Source organism: Seriola aureovittata, chromosome 9 (assembly GCF_021018895.1).
Source record: "Seriola aureovittata isolate HTS-2021-v1 ecotype China chromosome 9, ASM2101889v1, whole genome shotgun sequence".
Lineage (NCBI taxonomy): Eukaryota > Metazoa > Chordata > Actinopteri > Carangiformes > Carangidae > Seriola > Seriola aureovittata.
Genome location: NC_079372.1, coordinates 29,421,851 through 29,428,269, shown reverse-complemented (window position 1 = coordinate 29,428,269; position 6,419 = coordinate 29,421,851). Strand labels below are relative to the sequence as shown.

At 37.9% G+C, this 6,419-nt stretch overlaps 1 long non-coding RNA gene across 9 annotated transcripts in view; it reads right to left on the bottom strand.

Moving 5' to 3' along the window:
• Positions 1-430: 430 nt before the first annotated feature.
• LOC130174214 (uncharacterized) overlaps positions 431-6,419 on the bottom strand; it is a 15,816-nt gene continuing 9,827 nt past the window's right edge. For 7 of the 9 annotated variants that reach the window (XR_008828559.1, XR_008828557.1, XR_008828556.1 and 4 more), the window contains one exon: positions 5,214-5,959. This is a non-coding gene — a long non-coding RNA (uncharacterized LOC130174214). Of the gene's footprint in view, positions 2,897-3,004; positions 3,245-3,328; positions 3,486-3,569; positions 4,035-5,213; positions 5,960-6,419 lie in introns of those variants that run through there. The other 2 variants (XR_008828561.1, XR_008828562.1) reach the window with 2 other exon arrangements.

Sequence of the window (6,419 nt, the reverse complement as noted above, 5' to 3'; positions counted from 1 at the left end):
ATGAGGCATAAAAATTTCAAAAAACGTCATAATATATTATGGCAGAAAATGTCAAAAATACATCATAGTATATTAAGGCATAAAAGTTCATAAAATTGTCATATTATGGTCAGGCAAGAGACGAAATAATATAATTAGCCATAAAAATGCCAAAGAAGATCTTAGTATAGTATGGCAGGAAATGTCAAAAATACATCATAGTATAATAAGCAATAAAATGTCATAAAAACGTCATAGTATGGTCAGGCATGATCCGAAATAATATAATTAGGCATACAAATGTGAAAAAACGTCATAATATATTATGGCATAAAATGTCAAAAAATGTCATAATATATTATGGCATAAAATGTCAAAAATACATCATAGTATATGAAGGCATAAAAGGTCATAAAATCGTCATAGTATGGTCAGGCATGAGACGAAATAATATAATTAGCCATAAAAATGCCAAAAAAGATCTTAGTATAGTATGGCAGAAAAATGTCAAAAATATATCAAATAACAACAACAATGAGTTTTATTTATACAGCACTTTTCAAAACACAGTGACAAAGTGCCTCCACAAGACAAGACAAAATTTGGGACAAACACTAAAACATGAATTATAATAAACAACAAGTTTAAAGGCTTTACATCATTTGCAGGAGAGAATAATGACAATGAGGTTCAGTAAAGAAAATGAGATGAAACAGTCTACAATAATTCAATTAATCTACAGGGAAAGTATTATTACTTAATATAACAATACAATAATATAAACATATAAATAGTAATAATTAAAAAAAAGTGTCATAAAATAGTTAGCTGTTCAAATGTTATAAAAATATCAAACTATACTAAGGCAAAAAAAATAAACAAATGTTATAGTATAATAAGGCATAATAACATCTTACCCTATCACATCTATACTATCACATTGTATGCCTTACGTATAGTAAGGCATACAATGTGATAGTATAGTAAGGCATAAAATGTCATAATTTGTCATACTATAGTAAGGCATAAAAACGTTACAAGATGTCATACAATATTAACGTCATAATAAAGTATGGCACCAAAATCTTATTAAGAATGTTACAGTATAATAAGGCATGAAATTGTCAAGAAACATCATGGTTTAGTAAGATATAAAAATTTTAAAAAACGTCAAAATTAGGATTTTTTTTTTTTTGCCTTATCATACAGGAAAGAAAAAAAAAATAAATAATAATAATAATAATTTCATGTTCTTTAAAATTGTTAACAAAAGTCCGTAAAATGACTGAATTAACAGCGAAACTTCTATTTTAAGCATTATGCCAATAATCATGCATTACATTTATTTCCCATTTCTGTAAAGACAAATTACTGTATTATTCATACAGTATTTGTTCTGCTTTCTTAAATTACAGGAATTATCTGTAATTAAAAATGCAGCTTGTTATTATAAAAGTTAACGTCCATACTAACAATTTAAAGTTTTTCTTCTGTAATTTTAGGGAAAATCTTTTTTGTTTTACATTTATGTGACTTCTACATTCAAACTTTGTGATTCTGAATGCAAATGTAGCACAAGTCTGATCAAAAAGTCTGAAGTACTGGAATGTATCCCAGCATGCACTGGGAGGAAAGCAGGAAAATGGTTTCCACCACCACCACACACAGACAAGTTAGAGTCCTCAATTAATTAAATGTGCATGTCTTTGTTTCTAGTAATCAGAGTCCCTGAAGGAAACACAAGGAGAACATGCAACACTGCAAGAAAGAACCAGGGTTGAAGCTGAACTCAGGTGCTTCTTGCTGTTGTCTTCCTTTCTAGACTTTACTAGGCTGTGCACCATATACCATAAAAGAAAACAGTACAAACTTCACAATGACCAATTTATTTGTTGTGGCCATTAGATTCCATCAGCTCAGGGAACCTTTTTCAATAAACTAGATCTTCGGTCGGTCCGCAAACACATGAGCTAGATGAGCTACATGAGCTGTACTACACTGACAACTGCTTCACAATCTGAACTCAATGTGCAGTTCACACTAAAGAGTGTGTAAGGTGAACACATCCGTCTCTGAGGTCACAGCATCACATCTATGAAGAGTCTGGTTCTGCTCCAGGTTGCAGTTCTGGTGGGTCAGTTCCATCTGTTTCCTACTGAACACTGTTTTCATTTTAAACTGGTCAATACTTTCACCTGTGAAGGTGGTGACTGAGCTAGAGCTGAACACATTCTGCTCTTCAAATGTTGTTACTGTCATCTATCAACAACAGTAGAAATGAAGTAAAAGGCAAGAAACTGAATCTGTGAACACTGAGGACAGAGAATAATAAACAACTAGAAAATTCCTGGAGAAATTTTGAATGTTCCTGCTGCTTGGTGCGTGAACTTCACTCCTCTCGTTTCAATCTACACAAAGGACGTCACTTTTGGTTTCATTCATGTCGTAGAGACTCATCCTGACACTGACCTCAGTCATTATTTTTACATTTCTACTATAATTTATACTTGTTACTAAATAAGATTCATCCAGTTCTCTTCTGGGTTGGCCACACTTGCTGCAGATGTATGACGTTGGCAGCCGGAGGGGTTTTTCCTCCAGGCAGCGGCCCACGCTCTGCCACAGCAGCTTCAGGTCACCTTCCTCTTCCTGTAGGCTCTGGTCCTGGGTACAGGTAGTCCAGGCAGAGGAGGTGGATGAACAGAAGAGGAGAGTGGTGCTGGAGTGAGGGGAGGACCAACAGCACTGGATGAGGGGCCATGCTGTTCATTCTCTGGAGGAGGAGGAGGAGAAGGAGTAGGCAGACCCCTGCTGGAGGGCCCAGGCTGCTCATCTGGGACATTTAAGTTAAAAGGCTGTCCTTGTCCCACCTGTACCAAGGACAGACCCTTTGCTGAAGGGAGAGTCTGGCCAGCACCTGGAACACACAGACAAACACAGACTGTTTTAGGATTTTCAGCTTTCATTAAAAGATAAATCACAGAACAGATTACAACACACCAAAAGCTTTATGACAAACTCTGACCACTGAGTCCTCAATTCAATTCAAAGAGCTGGATGTTGATCTGAGCCATCAACCTGGGGCTGGCCAGCACTGCCTCTCTGATGCCACATGATCCTTGAGACTGAATGACCAGCGAGTCCTCACGGTCCCTCTGGACCACGTGGCCACCGGGTGAAGACGCAGAGCTGGTTTCAAACAGCCTCCAGCAGGCGGCTAACACTGGCCCAGTTTGCAGGGCCCGAGTTCAGTCCAAGAAGACAGCTGAAAGATAATCAGAGAGCAGTGTGTGTTAATATAGATCTGATATTCATGAGAGGAAACAGTGATATCTGAAGTGAATCTCACCTCTGGAGACTCTCCTTCCAAGGACAGGAGGTGTTCTTCCCTGTCGCTGCCTCTCCTGGTCTCTGGGAGGGAAGACAACTCGCTCTTCCTCCTGCTCTGTCAGGCAGGTGTTGTCAGGAGCTTGGAAGTACTTGGCACTGGCTTGAGGAAAAAGGTACTGGATCAAAAATGAATTTTATGTTTGCATGAAATGATAATACACATTATACTTAATCACAAGCTCTGAGACACACACATGTACCTGGGATGAAGTGGTGAAGGTGGAAACCTGAAGGCTGACCCCGCCCTCTGTCAGTCTACCTGTCTCTGTACAGCTGCACCTGCTGGGTCCTGAATGCAGCTGAGGCGGCTCCTCTGTGTCTCCATGTGTCCTGGATGCAGAGAGAATCCAGCAAAGAGACGTCCAGGGTGACGTGGAGATCCTGGATGAGGAGAGCCGTCTCCTCCGCCCCATGTGTCCTCCTCCAACAGTGGAGACTCCACTCCTCCCAGGAGATCCTCTGGATCACCTTGGCAACAGTCAGGCCGAACATCCCGTGCTTCCCCTCCAGCGAGGACCACTGTGCCTCAATGTGAAAACAGGAACCTCCGGGGGTCCACCTTGAATATGTGGCATCATCAATCCGGCCGCCATCCTGGAGAGCCAACACACCAACATTGGTAACCCAGGCAACCGTTTCAGAAGCAGCAGCAGCTTCTTTGTCACCTGGAGAGAGAGAGAGAGACAGAGAAAGGTTTCACATGTTAATGTTAATATTTCTGTTTGAATTTAGTACACACACAGCAGTGGTGTGAAAGCAGCTGTAAGAATATAAACTCTGCCTGAATTAAACCTCATCCTAGAGAAACTCCCTGTTGGGAAAGAATACTTGAGATGGCTGTTGGACAGATCAATCAGTTAGACATACAGTGCATTTAGAAAGTTCTCACTTTTTTACATTGTATTATTTTGAATAATCTTATGAATCGTTAGATTCATACACTAATGAAAACTGGGGGCAGCTGTATTTACTGTGCGTGCACACGTTCATTGTTGCCATTATCAACCTTATCATTTATTGAAATTGTAATATATTATTGTTAGCATTATAATTGTTATCAATACTCATTATCTTTATGATTTTGACAATGATAATTATTATTTTTACTATTATTGTCATTATTATTATATACAATCACAAACAAAATGTCACTTTATATACACTTTGTCACTTGTCTATCGTGCTTCATGGTTAAAATGTTCTGTGTCACCTTCTGTTTGTCACCAATGAAGATGCTGGCTACCCCCCCCACTTATTATGCATTCTTATGAAATTGTTAGATTCATTCATCAATGAACAATGTCACCAAGCTAGCTGCTAATGCTAATAAACTGCCCCCCCGTGTTTGTCCCTGTTTTTTTTCCACCAATGCTAATGCTAATCATAGCAAGCTAGTCCCCCCACTTGCTATTTTGCTTATCACCTTCTGTTTGTCTAGATAAACAAATAAAGAAAAAAAAAAAAAGAAAAAAAAATGCTAATAGAAACGGCAGCTAGCTCTCAGCCCCAGTGCAGGCCTTTTCTAAACGACTTAGCCCCCGACTTAGCCCGCCCGTCTGTGTACATCTGTGTACAGAGATAAAGAGCAGAAAACTGGAAAACTCAGTGTGCAACATTCCCAGTGTGAGACACTGACAAGTAAAACTTTCAGTGTCACTGTGGGAACTTTTGATGAAAGTTTTAGTTTTCTGCTCTGTATCGCAACACAGATGTTGACAAATCCATTTCTTCTTTTACAGTGTCTTTGATCAACCTCAACACTGATCATTTATTGAGTTTTGATTCAGACTTTCAACAAATAAAAATCTCTTGGACACAAGCACAATTGTTTCACATACGCAAACTTGAATTTCTCATGGTGATTTATTTTACAGGTTTACAAAGGTTGATTTACAACTACAAACATTGGAATTATTTGTGAACATCACTTTACAAGCTCAAAATCATTTTGACCCTAATTTGAGCCCGGACACACACACATAGCTATAGCCAACAACAGGTTTTTAAAAAACATCTGCTCACTAATACACATCTCTCAGCATAAAGCAGGCTATGTTACACCTTACCTGGTTAGGGTTTAACTGGTAGTTTACTATTTGTAGAGCTTTGGTCAGTGAATTGATAAACAGTTGTTACTGAGTAGTTCCTCATTACTCCATCACTTTATCACAATAAATTCCTTAACAACAAATCAGACAGCAAGTTTCCAAACTAGTATTTTAATTGTAATATTCAAGCCAAATATACTAATAAACACATCCACGTTGTTTTCTGATGCATTCGATATGATGACAACTTAAATGTAATAAACAGAATATCATTTTAACTCATCTTAAACGTTAGACTATGATCTGTGTGGAAATGTAATTACACAAACTGCTTTTAACCTTGAATTTGTCATGCAGATTTATTTTACAGGTTAACAAATGTTGATTTACAACTACAAACATTGGAATTATTTGTTATGGTCACTTTACAAGCTCATTCATTTTTGACCCTAATTTGAGCCTATATACATGTATGGGGTGGAGTCATGTGCATGACTTCCCATTTCTTGCTGGTCTCTGGCCTGAGGTGGAGTCTGCCATCCCTATGAAAACACAAAAGGAAAAATAAGGGCTTGTCAAACAGCTCCTCTTTTGACCATGAAATGTTTGAGGCAGTCTAAGACTTCAAAACATAAAATATAATCATCCACCTAAACCTCATTTAGCATATACTGTAACAAAAAAGAAGACTGAATAAATCTGAACAAATGATACATGTACATGTGAAGAATTTGTAAAAGAGATTCATATATAAATAAATACACAGTGGTGTAGCGTTAACGCCATATTTTAGGATTTACTCTTGTTGAAATGGCGCACCAGTCCTCTAGGAGGACAACAATGAATTACTTCATTGCCAAATTTATCAATCTCATATCGGAAGCCATGACTTCTCGATTCAATGGATCTCCAGTCTCTACGTCAAAAGAATACAACAGGACAACAACTGGGTGTAAATAAAAGAGTTTAACTAAACTACTATCTACAGAGTAAATGCAAGGT